At 42.2% G+C, this 18,187-nt stretch overlaps 1 long non-coding RNA gene across 3 annotated transcripts in view; it reads left to right on the top strand.

The window, feature by feature from the left end:
* The window catches only part of LOC140697394 (uncharacterized), a 37,798-nt gene that overhangs the window by 15,949 nt on the left and 3,662 nt on the right, over positions 1-18,187 (top strand). For all 3 annotated transcript variants that reach the window (XR_012074387.1, XR_012074388.1, XR_012074389.1), the window contains exons 2-4: positions 5,455-5,696; positions 7,989-8,094; positions 9,195-9,378. This is a non-coding gene — a long non-coding RNA (uncharacterized lncRNA). The remainder of the gene's footprint in view (positions 1-5,454; positions 5,697-7,988; positions 8,095-9,194; positions 9,379-18,187) is intronic.

Raw genomic sequence — 18,187 nt, 5'->3', positions numbered from 1 at the left:
GCCAAGAAATACCACCTCTAGGTATTTACCCAAGAGAAATGAAAATATGTTTTTAAAAAAGAATTTAAGAAGAATATTCATATTAGCCTTATTTCTAATAGTCCTGAACTGGAAACAACTCAAATGTCCATCAACAGTGAAAGGGATAAAATAATTGTAGTATATCCATAGAAGTTCACCTGCCCATAAGAAGGAATGACATATATTGATACATTTAACAATGTGGATAAATCCCAAAATAATTATGCTGAATAAAAGAAGCCAGACACAAAAAGTACATACTGTGATTCCATTTATATGAAGTTCCAAAACAAATAATACTAATTTATGGTGATTGAAATCAGCGTGGTGGTTGCCTCTGTGAGTGGTAGGAATCTTGGATAGGATTGAGGTACGAAAGAACTCTCTGGAATGATGGCAATGTTCTGTATTTTGATTGAGATTGATTATATGAGTGTATACAGTGATCAAAAGTCATAACTGAATGCTTAATATCATGTAAATTATTATTATATCATGTAAATTGTGCCTTTAATTTTTAAATATTTGGTTCTTGGCAAAACTCTTTTGAGAAGTAACAAAGCCTTCTTCCCAAATCACCCCAACTCTGTCTGCTCTCTTATTCTGGATCTCCTAATACTCTTTACCTCTCTGACCCAGTCTTGCACTTGACTACCTATTACTTTTGTGGGTCCAAGTCTTAACTCCCCAGGTAGGTTGTAAGTGTCCTAGAACAGAGTTAGGATCGTGCCACCTCAGTACTCTTTACAACAACGGCTGTCAACCTAGGCTGCATATGATTAGTCTCGCCTGGTGTCTTCGCTCAGCCTACCATGATAAAATGCCATGGCTGTGTGGCTTACACAACAGAGATTTGTTTTCTCACAGTTCTGGAGGCTGCCAGTCCAATATCAGCATGCCAGCATAGCTGGGTTCTGGGGAGGCCTCGCTTTCAGACAGCTGCCTTCTCACTGTGTCTCACACAACAGAGAGAGAGAGAGAGAGAGAGAAAACAAGCTCTCTGGTGTCTCTTCTTATAAGGACACTAATGCCACCATGAAGGCCCTACATCATCACTTCATCTAAACCCAATTACCTGCCAAAGGTCCCGTCTCCAAACACCATCACATTAGAGGTTAGGGCCTCAATATATGAATTTGAGGAGGGCATAGTACTTGGGGAACATTAAAAAAAAATTAGCAATGCTTGAATCCCGTGCCCAGAGATTCTGATTCAGTTGATTTGAAGTGGGACCTGAACTTCTCCATTTCTTTTAGGATGGTAGCTCATAACATGCAGCCAGAGTTGAGGACCACTGCTCTATACCTTCCTGTTCAAGGTGAGGTCTTTGGACCAGCAGCCTCAGCTTGTTAGAAATGCAGAATGTCTAGTTCCATTCCAGATCTGTGACTCCAACTCTGCACAGTAACAAAATCCCCAGCTGATGCCTTTGCACCATTAAGTTTGAAAAATGCTAGTCTCCAGCATCCTGCATAGACTCATATATATGCACCATCAATCAATTCCTGTTTGAATTCAAGTAGGTGAGCATTTTGTCAGCAAGCTAAATTTCAGCTTTTTTTTTTGTTTTGGAAGCCTGTCATGGTATAGATCTTGCCTACAAATACCTGCACCTTAGTGTAACTATTTTATATATCATCTGTATATCATTGTCTATTAACAAACAGAAAAGCAACAAATAAACCCAATGTTCAAAGCAAAATCCTAATGTTTTTGAAAATATGCTACCATCCCAGCAATTTCATCACAATGAATGATTGCTTCCTTAGCTTCCAGTGAGCTTTAAAATTGATCACAAAACAGAATAAGGTACCTGTACTCCAGCTGCAAACGAGGAGCATGAATACTGGTACTTAGGGCAGAGCATGAATACTATGTAACTAATAAATAATTCAGTAAACCAGGGAAAGAAAAAACATGCAAGCTTAGACAAACAGCAGAAAATTCCTAATGCTTAAAATATCCTTAAGGTTGGGAAATGAGAACATTATATATGATGCTGTTATGTGGCAGAGAGTGCTAGTTTTCAAAAGATTTGATTACAGTAAGTATGCTTAATACTAAAAACATAGAAAGGAATGCAGTCTTACTTGATGTTTCAGAAAGCAGTTCAAGGTCTTGTCATCCATCAAGATCATCAATGTGGTCTTCAATGTGAATGTGGCTCATGAAAATACTAAATACGAGATTCCAACTGACAGACTAAAAATGATGAATTTCCACTTTCTGTTTTCACAAGTACCTAAAGGGTATAGTTCTTTATTTTAAAGAACTATTAAAATGAAAACCTTTATGTTTAAAATACTCTCCTAATTCAGTATAGTATATCCTCAAGGATAAATTTCTGCTTCTGGAAATTGGTCTTTTCTGTCTCATTTTTTTTCTGTCCCTAATTGATAACTTCCTCATTGTTAATAATATGATTAAATAGTTTGCTAAATTTTATCAAAGTGACTTCTTGGTTTTTTCATAGAACCCTTATATTCTGTCCAATAAACTAAAAACAAAAAGAAAAGGCTCTAATTATATTAAATATACATACATGTATCCACACCTATAAACGCACCTGTAAAAGAAGTAAGCCTCAACGTTTTGTATTTAAATTCCATTTCCTAATGCTTAGGGTTGACAGTCATCTAATGAGTGATTCAGTTCAACCCAACAAGTTTTCATGGGATGCCTATAGTGTGCCCAACAGAAAGGCACTTTGAAACTAAAAAATCATTTACATCAGGTATGCATAAGGAGAATTTATATTTCAGTGTTGCAAATTATTGAATAAAGTTCTGGTTCAGTGCAAATCAGTTTAGAAGGGTTTTTTCCCCTTACCTTTCAAACAACCTAGAAGATAATGGCATTTCTCCTTTAAATGTTATAGAAGAAAATTTCCCATATATTAATAAAATGATGCACAGATCAAATTGTTAAATTTACTTTTTCCTTTAGCAAAGATTTTTGTTAATTTTAAATGAAAAGTAATAAATACGCTTTTAAAAAATAATTGAAGAATTAGAAAAAGACACCCAAATGGAGAGTAAGTCGCCATCTCTCAGAAGTATTCCGTGCACATGTAAACATACATGCTTTGTATGTAACTTTCTCTTGATGTATTATCTTATTTCCTGATTTTTCCCACAGGTGAGAGAGTACCACATACTCTTCTGTACCTTGATATTTTCCACCTTAGTAATTTTGGAGATTTTTCTAGAACAAGTACATGTAGATTAACCTCATTTTCAATGCTGCATAGTATTCCTGGTATGGACTTAACCATCCTCTATCTATCGATCTATCTATCTATCTATCTATCTATCTATCTATCTATCTATCTCTCTCTCTCTAGGCTTTTGATATTATCTACAGTGTCTAATAAATAACATATAACTATGTCTTTGCACATAGATGCTAATAGATCTGCAGACTAGAATCTTGGAAATAAAACTGCTGTGTCCAAGAATATATGCATCTATGATTTTGATCTGTAATGCCATACTTCCATTCAAAAAGCTGGAACCAATATGCAGTATTCCCAGAAGGGTATGAGGGTGCCTTTTTGCCTGAGTGGACACCTGTACATCATTTTAGTAATTCACTCTTTACTGTCTTACATTATCAGTGTCTCCCACTCTATCGGATCATTCCAATCAGAATATGAACATATTATCATTTCTTGCATCTTAAAAGAAAAAAAAATAAATGAAAAAAAACCCATTGATTACTCACCCATTTTTCTTCTTCCCTTTTGCAGCAAAACTACTAGAAAAATGATGTCTACACTTACTATCTCTAATCTTTCTCTTCTCTGTCTTCTGAATCTTCTCCAGTTAGGACTTCCAGCCTCACTGCTTTATCAGAACTACTCTCGGCAGGTCACCAATGACCACTGCTATAGTGATGAATTCCTAGTCTTCATCTTGCTCTGCTCGTCAGCAGTTTTGGTAGAGTTGCTCCATCCATTCTTCTTGGACTACTATCTTCTCTTGGCTTCAGTGATGCCATAGTCTCCTCCAACCACACAAGCTGTTCCTTCTCACTTTTCTTTGTTGGTTTCTTCCGATCTTCATGACATCTTGATGTTGGAGTGGCCCCAGGTTCCAGTCTTTGAATCTCATCCCTGTCAGATTCTGACCACGTCTCCTCACTTCATCCTCCAGTACCTTGGTCCAGGCAGCTGTCATCTCTCACCTGGACTATTTCAGTAACTTCCCACTTCCATTCTTTCCCCACACTGTCTGTTCTCCGTAGAACAACATAGCAGCCAGAGTGATCTCGTTAATAGCTATCAAATCACATCACCCTCTTCTCAGAACCCTTCCATGGCTCGCAGAGTTTAAAGGCAGAATGTGACTCTCCCTCACCCCCCTGAGAACCCCCCTCTCTGATCTCATCTCTTATTATTCTGCACCGCTCTCTCTCTGCTCTAGCCCCATTAGCATTTTTGCTATTCTTCTGGTGCCAGTGCAGGCATAGGCTAAGGAATCTAAGGGAAAAAAAGAACAGGATCCAGAAATGGACTTACCTGTATATTTAAATGCTTTCTTTAAAATGCTTGTTTTACTAATCCCCCCCTAAAAAAAACTTAAAAAAGGAAATTGCAAATAAAATGCTTGTTTTAGCATTTACTGAAAAGAAGGGAAATGATATACTTTCCAATAAATGGTTTTGGAACATTGAGGAATGGAACACAGGCAGATCTAAAGCCTGAGCCTCCTAGACAAAACTCTGAGAAGTTGCGTTTCATTTCACCCATGCTCCTAGTTAACGCTCAGAAACACACGGGATTGTTTTGCATCCCATGAATATGTAGGCACATTAGCCTCGTCTCTGGAACAAACAGGTGCGAGGGAGGGTCAGGAGGGTATAAAAGCCCACAAATGTGCTTTTAGGCTACAGTGGAGTCCTCGGGGCTCCTGCTGGTACCATCCACAGCTGCCTGTCTCCTTTGGGGACCTGCTGGGAAGCCGTGGCTGTGTCTGGGAGCACATTGTTTTATCTCCTGCCTTCTCTATGGAGATATAACCATCTCTACGTGTTTCCACATCATTTGCCATTATAACTGGTACATTGAACAAGCAGGTCTTAGAGGGTTCAATTGCAAAGCACCTTATTCGTATTTCCCAGTAACTTCTATAATCCACTCCATGGGATATTTCTTTACCATCACCTGGATGGAAATTCAGACAGACCCCTGAGTTCTCTGATTACTCTTAAATAATACAAATGGATCTCTAGTCAGTCACTTTAAATCACAAAAAAAATTCATTTTAGTAATTAAATTCCATGTAATAATCAAAACCTTGCTTTGCAGATAAACCTTCTCATCCCCTAAGCCTGCAGTAGGAGTGGGTTGTGGTCAGCTTTTTCTCTTTTTCCCCTTACAGGGCTTCTATTATTACTCTGTCATGCTAACCACAGTTTCTTGCCATCCCCCAGGATGGAGATCTGGGGAGACAGAGTGATAAGAAGAATGAAAAAGGTCTTTTCTGGTTGATATCATCGTGGTCAGTCTTCTTCAGACGTGGCAGATGTTTTACAGTAATCTTTTATTTGGGGGTTCTTAAGAAACCCACCGATAAAAGAAGACACCTTCATTAAAATAGACTTCTAAATTTCAATCAGTGACAGGCTCCTGGACGAGCAAAGCCAAGTGGCAGCCCTTAACATCCAGATGCAGGGTGAGTGCATTTACTATAAAGGGCAGAGTGTCTGGGGCAACAAGCAGAGTACTTTAGCACTGAAGAATCTTTGATGTTTGTTCATTGTTCATAATGGCCCTGGGACCAAAATAGATGGGCCACTAAGAATTACTTGATTTATATAACTGAGAAATCTCTAGGTCTAGTGAATAGTAACCTGAATTGTTCAATGTAGAGTCATAGCTCATCACCCAAGTCTCAGATCTGAATCGGTTCAAAGACACAGAAACCCCCAGATCACTGATTTTGCAACTGTGTCCAAGGAGTAGCAGCAGCAGCAGCTGCGAATTTGTTAGAAATGCAAATTTTCACACCCTGCCCCAGCCCTCCTGACACAGATACTCTGGAGGTGGGTCCAGGAGTCTTTGTTTTAGCAACACTTCAGCTGATTCCTGTGCACGCTGAGGTTTGAGTGCTCTAACCTCACATGAAGGAGAGGCTGGGAAGGCTCAAAAGGGGCCCTATAAAATTGCTGTGAGTATCCAGCATAAATCTTCCTTTAAGTCTTTCCCAAAAGATTTGCAGCCATTTACGAGGGTAACTATGCACTGCTAAAGGGGGAATATCCGGCCTTTGGGGAATTTCTGGACATTGATTCTGAGCTGATGCTCATCTGTGAAGTCCCAACATGCCTCTGGACCACTGGGAGAGGGGGTCCCTTGTGGTAATCAAGTAATAAATGAAACTTTGGCCTGTGGCTGCCTCACAATGGGTCCACTTACCCACACTACGATTATTTTACCATTCCTGAATAGAGTGGTTATGGTGTCCTCAGCAATGAAAAGAACCCCCATATTGATTTCCTGACCTGTGCGGTGGGCCTTGTTATGGTAAGCAGGGCCACACAGAAGCTTCCTGGGATTTCCTCTTCCTACATAAGCATGAGCTGAAAGCAATACCATATCCCTGGGGGACTTGCAGAGATCAGTATTTCCAGCTAACACTTGAACAATGCAGGGGTTGTCCTACCATATCTTCATCTAACTTTATCTGTTTGGCAGGTGCAGAAGGAAAATGGTTATTGGAGGCTGACTGTGGGTTCTTGTAGAATTATTCAGGTGCGGGGCCAGATGTAGTCTCCTTACTGGATAACACAACAGAGCTTCTGGCACTTTGAATGCAGCTATTGGTCTGGCAGAGGCTTTTCTCAATACACAAGATTGGCAAAGCTCACCGGATGGAGCTTGCTCTCCACTAGCAGGATTGGCAGAACGCCCTCCCAGTCTTACCTCAGGCCTATGCGACTCTTCTGCTCTCTGACAAGCTCTAGTCTGCAGGGGGCCTTGATCATCATGCTATTCCCCAGAATGTCATGCCGATGTATGACATTATTGACATGGTGAGCAGGAATTGGCATACACATGATGCCTTACTAAGACGTGTGTGCCAGAGGGTGGGAGAGAAACCCCAAGAAAAATCAAAGGTGTACTACCTCAACGAAGTTTCTAGGGGTCCAGTGGTCTGGGAAATATTAGCATTTCCTCTCCAATTGAAAGGCAAATTGCCTCACTTTGTACCATCCACCCCCGAGAAAAAGCCACAGTGTGTTCTACCTCTTGATTTTTGAGATAACATACCCTTTTGAGTGTATTGTTTAAAGTAACCCACAAGGCTGCCAGTTTTGTGAGGAACCAGATAAAGAAAAGGGTTTCTCAATGTCAGCACTGTTGACATTTTGAGGACAAATAATTCTTAGATGAGGGAGATTATTCTGAGAATTGTAGGATGTTTAGCCGCATCCCTGGCCTCGACCCACTAGATTCCAGCAGCATCTGTTGTGGTATCCAAAAAAGCTCTACAGACATTGCCAAATATCCTCAGGGGAACAGAACTGCCCCCATTTGAGAATCACTGGTCTACAGCATGTATAGGTAAGCCTTGAGGTGGGTAAAGCATTGGCTGAGAGCTTGCCTACAACCTTGTGAGAGACCCTAAGCCAGATCCTTCTAATTAAGCTGCTCCTGGATTCCTGTCTCTCAGAAGCCATGAGAGATAATAAATGCTTGTTGCTAAGTTTGGGGATAATTTGTTACACAATATTAGATAATTAACACACACATTTGCCAAGCCATAAGGCTACGCATGCACAGCAGCAATCCATCATCACTGTGTACCATACACTGGTACATAGTGTGTACCAGATTGGAATCAAGCAGGTTCTGCATATACGAGTAAGGTCCATGAGCAGGCAGCCCAGACCCCCATAGCACCTCCTCTTGCTGCATTGTAATTCTTCCTAAACTCACACCTGTGTCCTTTTGGAATTGACAGCTAAAGGAAGAAAATGTTTGGTCCAGGTTCACAGATGGTCCCTTACAATTTGAAGGCACCAGATGGATGTGGACTGCTGAAGCATACTGACAAAATCAGGAATGTGGTAAGTTCTCTTAAGGCTGAATGCTGAGCGGTTGTTCACTTTGACTGGATGGAGAGATGGCTAGAGGTAGGGGTTTATACCAATTAATGGGTGACTAGTGGTTTGATTGGTATATTGGTGACAAGAGAGTCTGAAGAAGAGGCTTGCCAATGAATCTCTCTATCTGCTCACCATGGGCATCCACTGATGAGGCTCTCAGCAATCAGTTGGATGGGATGGCCCATTCTGTGGATGTCAATCAGCCCCGTTCCCAGCCATCTCGAGGCTTGCTTGATAGGCTCATGTAGAATGTGGCCATTGTGGCAGGAATGGAAGCTATGCGTGGGCTCAACAAGATGGACTTCTTCTCACCAAGGCTGATCTGGGTACTGTCACTGCTGAATGCCTAACCTACTCATAGCAGAAACCAATGTTTAGCCCTGATGTGGCATCATTCTCCCAGAGGGACCAGCCAGCCACCTGGTAGCAAGTTTATTACACTGAATTCTTTCCATTATGGAAAGAATAGTTTTGCAACCTGTAAGACTACTGAAAATTCAGACCCTTTGGAAGTGAAGTTTTAAATCATCCTTCCAGGAGGGAACCCCGAACAACTGAGGTGTTGTTAAAGGCAAATGGAACTTGGAATAGACACTGGAAGAAACTCATTAACAGTTGTTATTCAGTTCTCGTTATTATTAATCATCTAGTTTTGTTACCAGTTACCAAAATAAGAACTGTGTATTTTCTTCTTTGCTTGTTATGTTGTTGGTGGTTAACTTTACAATTTAGTCTTTAGGTTACAGAATATCCAAGGTGCTATGGTGACTAAATGAAAAGAGATTGACATTACTCAGTGGTGAATACAGTGGGTGAGGCTGCCTCCTCAGAATGGTCCCACTCTGTGTTCCCCGCCTTTGGGGGACAGAGTGAGCCTGCACTCATTTCTATGAGAAATATTGTTGCATTCTGTTAGGTGGAAGTATGATGTTGGACAGAAACAGTGTGGACTGAATGATACATCTGGGTCTGAGTAGCAAAAGACTGGAGGTACCAGATTGTGTCTCTTGGCTATTAGGTCCAAATTCATCCTTCTAAACGCTCTCCATCCCCTTTTCCAGACTCACTTATCCAGCCAATTTCATGTTAGTTTCTTCCAATGGAAGGCATAGGTGGTAGGTTCCAGTGTGGAAGGAAGAGGTGAATCATTTCCCGTGCTACTGGCAGCAGCAAAAACATGCACCTGGGCTTGACGGCCGTGTTACGAGCTCCAGAAGCCTGAGAGTGGTTTCAGCAACAGCAGCAGTGAGTATCCATTCACAAGATCCTGCCAAGGGACAGTGGCAGCTTCTAGTCTTTAGATAACAGCCGCCTTCTTTCTCTGCTCCTCAGCCCTTCCAGCAGTTTTTAACCAATTCTACACTGCACCCTTCCCTGCTTGAAATAAGTACAGTGGTTTCTACTCTCCTGTTTGGACACTGAGTGATACAGAGACCTTTCTGTACCAGCACAAAGTGAGCTTCCTTATTCTCTAGTTTAAAAAAAAATGAATACACCATATTTATATAAGACCCAGATAATGGCTATTTGAGTTGCTTTCAATCTTCTCTTTTAATCAGTAAAGTTAATATGGACATTTCTATTTTAGGAAAGTATTGTCAAGGCTTTGGCAAAGTTTGTCTCTTCCTCAGTTTGGAAGTTCTCATGCAGGGATCTTTAGTAGTACCTCTTCCCTCTATGATAAATGTTATCTGAATGTGTCATTTGATTGGCAGTCAGGGAAGAGTCCTACATTCCTTTATGGGAATAAGGCTCAGATTTTCTTTTGAAGAACAAGCTGATGACACAGCCAGTGACACTCCATAGTGTAGTGGCTCAAATCGAGGTCCAGTTAATTGTATTGTTGATCTTATTCCAAATCCCTTTCATGGAGGCAGTGCTCCTTAGAAAGCATTTTCCCTTAATTATGAAATATTTTAATTGATTTGTGGGCAGAGCTCGTATTCAGCCTGTGCATCCAGTCGCCTTGGTCTACCTCGGGGCTGGAGTGCTGCCCGGCCCAGCACAATGCCCTCTGCCCCTGAGGCGGCCTCAGGCCCGGTCTCCGCCATCTGATATCTGTTTCCGCTGGACTAAAGAATGAAGGCCTCTTTAGCTATTTGCTAACACCAGCCTTCCATTCTGTTTTCTGATCATATCTTCTTTAATTAATTAAACAGCACTTTTGCTATCTTCTCATCTTTTAGGTATTCAGATTGTTCTGGCGTTCTACTTCCAGCTCATAGACTTGTTTGAATTCTCTAAAATGGGAAAGGCTGGGTCCTGTTTACAGTTGCCATGCCGACTCCCAATCAGCCTTTTCCTTGGAGGATTTTTCCTTAGCTGCTCTGCACTTTCACAGCAACTCACAGTGTGACAGGAATCCTCAAACATTCACAAGCAACTTGGCCAGTAGGGATATGGGGCTGCAGTTCCTAAGATGGATATCGAGCCTTTTTCCACGTGGATTCCACGTTTATAATCTTCAGCATAATCCCTTTAAAGCGCGAAACCTTGGCAAGTCCAAGCTGCTAGGGTGTGAAAATTCTAATTAAAGGCAAAAACCAAAGCTGCTTTTGGTGTAAGGCTATTGTACTGTCAACCTCATTGTCAGTCACATGAACAAAATACATTTCTAATAAGCCAGCTAATGCAGTAAGAAATCAATAGCCAAAGCCACTTAACTTTCAGAAGCTTAAAAGCTGTTAAGTCACATTCGCTGTTTGTGGGGCTGAATCCTAGAAGATATGCATGAATTATTGTTCCAAAGAGTGAAAAAGAAAATGAGAAGACATGAAAAGGAAAATTTTTTATTTTTTGTTTTTCAGTAATAGTCACACAGAACAATTATTTATGATCACATCTACTATAGTTAACAATAGTTTATACTGAACACGTAATAGATTAAACAGCAGTTTTCTGAGATAAATGGTCCATTGATGTGCTCACTTTCCAGATAGCCACATTCACAGGTTAAGTCCACAACTGGATCCCATCCACATTTCATGGTAATTGGTTTTAAAACTATCGAAACAGGAGGAACATGGAAATTCCATCCCCAAATCCTCCAGGGCGCACTGGAGATCTCTTAAGGCATATGCTTTTCTTTTCACTGACTTCCACATCAAGTTGTGAAGCAGAGCAAGGCACTGTTAGAAGCACCAGGTCTGACATCATCACAAATTGGTTTTACCTCTTGCTGGTACATATTCCCTATGCTCAGGTTCAAAGAAACCCCAGAAAACTCTCAGGTTTCCATCTGAATTTCAGTTGAAGGATTCAGTTCTGCCTCTTTCATCCCAGCCCAGTTTTACTGCTGGGAGCACCACTGGTTTTCTCTTTAGCTGTCAGCAAATTTGGAACAGACTTTTCTCTCTGGGAAAAGATTCTACAAGCAGTCTGGATTTTAGTTTATAATTTCATTATAAATAAGGGAGACTTTTAGAAAGTCACTTAAGAATCACTGCAAAGCTTCATCTGGGATTTGGCCAACAGTTTTTAGAGTTCTATTAAATCACCTTTTTTTTTTTTAACAGTAAAAAGCAGAGGTGGAAACTGTGTATTTTCTTACATCCTCAACCACTGAATCAAACAACTAAGAATGATTAAAAACAAAACAATATGGGGCATTTTCAGAATTATACACTCTACATTTGTTTATCCAAAGGTGAAGAGAACTGAGAAAGTCTCATTGTAGCATATGTAATGTGAAGTGTATTCCTTCTGCCTGAGTCCAGAATCTTGTTAGGCGTAGCACAGGGCGAGCAATCTGTTCATTACTGCCGGCAGGGTTTAGCCTGTAAGTGGCACAGGAGTGCTGCTATGACACAGAATGGAATTTGTATTTGTAATGGAAGAAAGGGTTGACTTTCTAAATACCTAGTGGTAGCTTGCAGATTTAAGGTAAGTAAGATAAGAATCTATTTTAAGAGTCTAGTTGCTTCCTTAGAGTAAAACTAGATCATAATTTTCCTTCTTAACCCCAAGATAGATAAACACTTCATTTCACACAGAACACCACAAAATTCCAAAGATGGCTAGACTTCCAGTTTCCCATTAAAAAATGCCTCAGTTCATTCAAATAAATATTAATGAACACTTGTGAGTGCCGGGTACTCTGCCAGAAGCTATGAATAAAGGGTCCAACACAATAGACTGAAGTCCCCAACTTTATAGATCTCATGCAGCTTCTTGTAGGGGCTTCTGGAGTGAATTAAAACGTTAACAGAGTTATGCTGAGCAAACTAGTGTTCTTCACCAAATGGGTGAAGGCGCAAATGTGGTAAGAGCCACAAATTTAAAAATACTACACAAAGAACTTCTGCGACCTACTTTTCCTTTATGTAATACCAAGATCCCCTAATTTCTTCACTATTGTGCTGATCATCATGAACAGAACTTTTATATTCATTTGTCCCGTGGAAACGGTTGTTTTCCGGAAACGGTCTTGCCAAAGGAAAAAAAAAATCTCTTTTCTGGGGAGATTCAGATGTGGAGCTGTAAATGATTCTGGCAGGATGCGTGCTGAAGGGAGAGGATATTAGCAATTGGAAAATGGCTTTGTTGCCAGGGGCTACATATGATGGCATTAGAAGCCACATGATAGAATTAGACTGAGGATACGTGCAGGTCTGGTTAATCTCAAAGCATCTAACAACCCACCAGGAATTGACAGTGGACAGCCTTAGAGCAGCTGACTGTACCTTTTATTATCTCTGGGATGGGAGTCTTATTCTGAAATCTAGAGTTTGGGAGAGTGACATGACTAAAATCCTAGATGCTTTGCTCTGTTTCGTCCACCCCGCTCCTCAGTCTTGGTACCCAGTCCCATCTTACTATGCCTCCTCCTCATTTGGAAGAACTCCAGTGGGGGAACATCCCTGTTGCTCTAGGGAAGGAGGAAGGAAATGGGAAAGGAGGGAAGCGGGGGGAAGAGAAAGAGGAAGAAAGGTAGCACTTCTCTGATTCTTCAAGTGCCTTGCAGGTTTTGGACTGCTGGCTGACACAGCCTGCTCAGCTGGTCACCTGGGCTCCCTCCTCCATCTGGCTTTCATCCCCTCGGCCAAACTGAGGGCTGTTTGTTGGTGGTTGTGATTTTTCTTTCCTTAAATTTCTCATTAATTTTGTCCTGCCTTAGTTTTGTTTTTCTTTCAGTAACGCAAGTCTTGAATAAATTAATTTGTTGCTCTTGGGCAAAAAAAATAGCTTCTACAACCAGCCAGCACCATCTTTAGGCTGTAGCAATGCTGGTTCACCTGTAAAATCTGCATTTACTCCAAAAACACTTAGTGGAGTCTTCCCTTTTGGCCATAAACACACCAATTATATTTCTCCGGGGCTAAGAGGACACCCAGGCACAGGCCCTACAGAGCCCCAAAGAGCCGTCCCCAGAGCAGATGGGAGGGTAGGAGGCTCATCAGAGAAGAGCTTAGGTTTGCTGCCTGATTTCTATTAAGTCCTTTCTGATTTTTTTTTAAACCCAGTCACATGTTTATTTTCATAGTTGAAGAGTTTATAATCCTGGACATTGAAAATAAACATGTTTTCTGTTTTCTAACGTATAGTTGTTCTCTTAGGTGGCTTGCCTTGGTTTGAGCAACATTTTTCTTGTGTTACAAAATGGTCTGGCTCTTGTGGGAGCCCTCAAGTTGTAGACACTGAATCAAGCTGAGTCATTCATCCGGAGAGAGAGTTAGGAACAGGTAGGGGCAGTTACTAGAGGTAAAAGCAGAGCCCTAAGAGGAGCAAAGTGACTCTCTAGGAGATGTTCTAATGCCTCAAGGCCAAATGGACAGGGGAGGAATTCACAGGCACCATCTTGCTAGTGACCATGGCCCGTGAAGCCGGGCATTCCCTGTGTTAGAGAGCCCCGGGCATCCTGCAGCTGGGGGTCTGCACAGGCCATGTGGGCCGGCGCGCTATCACTCTGCCTCAGTCCACAGGTTTGGTGGCCCATGAATCCCCCTCCTTCTAAAGTTCAGTGGCTGCTGAGCACCTCCTGTGGCCCTTAAAGAGTCAATCACCTTGTGACCACATTGTCTAACTTTCTGAACCCAGTTAGACCCTTAAGTACCACTGAAGTATCTTAAGTGAGTTAAAGGGTGTTATTAAAAATTGCAATTGGATTAACTGAAGAAAACAGGACAAATGTGAAAAGGTAGGATCTACAAATCATAAAAGACTAGAAGGACTAGTATCAAAAGTTTAAACGTGGTTATATCTGGGTTATGAGCTTATGGATGATTTTTATGTCCTGTGTATTTATTCTTGTTTTTATGTGTTATCTGTGACTCCTCGATGTGGCATAAACAGCGATACTTGATGCTTGGGCCCCCCTGTATTCAATCAACACTTCCTGAGTGCATACTGTGTGTTTGGCGCCCTGTGGGGGAGGCACAGCTGAGCAAGCCCCAGGTCTTTACCTTGGTCGGCCATCTCCCGTGACTCAGATGGCACTGGCCCTCCTCCTGGATCAGATCCTGAGCCTTTATTCCTTTGAGGAGCCTGCACCCCTCGCTGGTTTTGCAGTGTTAGTTGTGTGCTCTCTTGAATATGAGTGAGACTCCCTCCTGCCCTTCCTTCAGGCCCTGCTCGGAGGTCAGCACGTGAGGGTGACCTTTCCCACCGCTCCCCCCATGTAAACATGCCCTCACCTCCTGCCACGCTCAGTTCCCCCTAGTGGTTTGATTTTCTTTGTGGCATTTGTTGACATGTATCTCTATAGGTATGTGTGCATTTGAACACTGACCTCCCACCAAAATGTAATGCCTTTGAGGAGGGGTCTTCTGGCCTTGCTCATTGCTCTGTCTCTGTCCACCTAGAACAGTGCCTGTCACATACTGGGCACTCAGTAAATATTGTTGAATTGAAGTCAGGTCATCTTCCTCAAGGGAGAAGTTGTGATATGTGTATTTAAATGTGCCAAGAATGAGTATCAACTGACAAATTCAGCTGATAAGAAAGATGGTCTCTCTGTTTTCTACAATAATTTTAGAATTCTGCACCCTTATCCTGCTGGGCCAGTAGGAAATTTCATCTCAGTTATTGCTCTGCTCCTTTCCCCCACCCATCCCTGGGGCCTGGTGGGGGAAGTTGTGTTAAGGTTTCAGGAGTCTTATGCAGGGACAAGGGCTTTGGGGAAGGTCCCTCTGCTAATCAGCTCCTCAGATTGTCTGTCCCCATGGTCCCTTCACACCTCGTGGCCACCTGCTGCTTCTGGGCAAGACTGAAAACGTCATTGCCTGTGGCATCAGCCCCCAGATGCTTCACCCAGAAGCTCCTCCTCTCCCGGGTATTGCCCCAACATGGCCCCAGCCAGGAAGCAGAACCCGCAAAACCTGCTCCTACCCCTAATGGGGGAATTTCCTTTTAGTCTGGTGTCTCTCCCTTGTTTTTCCAAGCCACGAACCTTTTCTCAAACTCTGTCCTCCCCTTGGGCCTCTGGCTGTTAGAAGGCAAAAGCCAGGATCTGCTTCTCATCCTGCCCCTTACCTCCCTGAAGCAAGGGAAGTGGAGTCTGCTGCCTGTTCAAATGGGGAGGAAAAAGGGAAACTTCAAACAACTCTGACACAAGACAGAAATATGTGTTAACTGGAGGCAGACAGATAATGCAGAGAAGACAGTGATTCTGTTGAGGTGGAGGTGGGAAGAGAGAAACCAAGATAAGAGGAAGGTTTGAAGCATTTTGCACTTTTGAGTGAGCCTGGAAGGCTGGGGGTGTTTTATTTCATCATGAACAAAGAGAAGATAAAGCTGGTGTATAGGTGAGGGCTGATAACCTCATCCGATTTGTTGTATTTGAGCAGCAGGAAAAGACAACCCCAAAAGTAGGTGGAATCCGTTTGTGACTGGCCTTCAAGGCCAGGCTGTTCTGACACAAACTTAAAAGAGCTCGGCAGCCCTTGGGAAACAGAGTGAGTAGACAGATTAGAGTTGTGTGTAAGGAAGCAAAACTACATGGACTTTGGTTTACGTAAGAAGCCAAAAGTATACATAATACACTAACTGCTGTATATAAAATAGATGGACAAGTTTATACTGCATAGCACAGGGAACTGCATCCAGTATCTTGTAGTTACCTGTAATGAAAAAGAATATGCAAATGAATATATGTATGTATATGTATGACTGAAACATGCTGTACACCAGAAACTGACACATAGTAAACTGACTATACTCCAAAAAAAAAAAAAGTCAAAAGAGAATTACATTTTTAAATACATAAGAAACTAGAACTGTTAAAGACCTATTCTTAGGTTCTAGCCGAACGAATGTTAAGATTTTTCAGGGGCAGAAGGAGCTCTTTTGAGGAAGCCATGTCTTGCTAGAGGTCCCTTTTCCCTGTCCATGGCCCTACCCCAGCAAATACATGCTGGTGGAATTTCACCCTGGACAAACTGCCTCACTGACTGAACTAAATCCCTCTCCCCTATTCCGCCCAACCTGCCTAAGATCAGCTTCAATCTTCCAGTGCAGCACCACTCCGAGCCTTTTTTTTTTTTTTGATAGAATCAACATATTTTCCACTTTTGTTTATTTTTACCCCAAAGCCTTTAGCATTTCCCTCCAATGAGTCACACTATCAGACCATTTCAAAATGACCTCCTTACAGGATGTTTTTCTTCCCAGGGGAGATGGGAAATTGGTAAAAGGCAGGCCTGTCCCAATATGTCACTGTACTGTGTGTGTGGATTTTAATAAAGAAATGCCATCTCACATGCCGCCAAAGCCACTTGACGGAAGGACCTACGAGGAGACAGCCTGCTGGGTCTTTCCCTGACTCTGCAGAGACAAGATGGGAAAATGAAAGCACGGTTGTCAGAGGTGGATTCAAATCAGTTGAATATGGGAATCAGTCCTGCTTTTCCCGTTACGTTAGTTTAGAGTAGCCCTTTGAGGATTCAGATTTTGCAGTGAAATAATGGAACTGGCAGAGGTGGGAGGATAAAAGTGAGAGGAGAAAAGGCAGACACGGGGCTCTCAGAGCCTCACGTCCCCAGCACACAGGTGCGCGTGCTTTAAGTCTTGGTCGGTACTACTGTTTGCCTCTGGAAAGTCTCCAGCCTTCCTCCTACCTACCCCGCAGTTTGGAAAACTTCTCCCCAGGAGTCATTCATCACTCTCTAGTCTCTGCTCTCAAAGCGCTTTGTACCGTCCTCCACGAAAGAACTTAGCGCTCTGGGACTGTAATTATTTGTGCAGTGGTCCCTCACCTTCCTCCAGAGGGTCTCGGGCAGGGGAGTGGGCCAAAATTGTCTCTGTATCTTTAGCACCCAAAAGACGTCCTGTCACAGGGGAGGTTTACTATGGCACGTCCTGTGATGGCCATGACTGGGCCAGGGATCCAGAGGGATTTCTGTTCATTGTGCTGATGCGAGTATCCGGGTTTTCCTGTTCTCTTCATGCAACATTCCCTCCTCCCCTCCTCAGTTCTCTTCGACACTTACTTCTTCTCCACTTTGATTCATGTAAGAAAATGTAAAGTATCAGCAAAATTTTCTAGATGTACACATGAATTTTGATTATAAATATTCAACGAGAAATTAGAAAAATTACTGATCTCTAATCCCACTGTATGTCAAAATGTAGAGGCTAGCTTTAATCTTTCTATTGAGCTTTGACTTCTGCATATGGTGGACATTCTTTGGCTCCTTGCTGCCCAGCATCCAGGCTTCCTTTTTTTCTAGTAACCGTACGCTGTTGTTTTTTGTTTGTTTGTTTTTTGTTTTTTGTGGTTTTTTTGGTGGGGGAGGTCATTGTCTCCCCTAACTGAGTGTAATCTTGCTGGTACTGAATTCAAGGCAGCCCACCCTCCCTTCATCTGGGATGAGTTATCAGTGGTCACCACTGGCTATGGTGTGGGATTGGGGAGGGGATGTTTTTTACTTAACTTTTGCAATGAACAATTTGCAAATTAATGACTTCAGAAAAAGATTAATATGGACCCAAAAGATCTGGCTAGATGCAACGAATTTTCCTGTTAAGTCCATCTGAACAGCAACCACAAACCTGGCCTCTTCTACTCAATTGCAGAGCCCGGGGGAATACGGACAGCCCACATCACACTCCTGAAGTT

The sequence above is a fragment of the Vicugna pacos genome, chromosome 7, assembly GCF_048564905.1.
Source record: "Vicugna pacos chromosome 7, VicPac4, whole genome shotgun sequence".
Lineage (NCBI taxonomy): Eukaryota > Metazoa > Chordata > Mammalia > Artiodactyla > Camelidae > Vicugna > Vicugna pacos.
The sequence above is the reverse complement of the archived record's forward strand: the minus strand, read 5'-3'. Positions and strand labels throughout refer to the sequence as shown.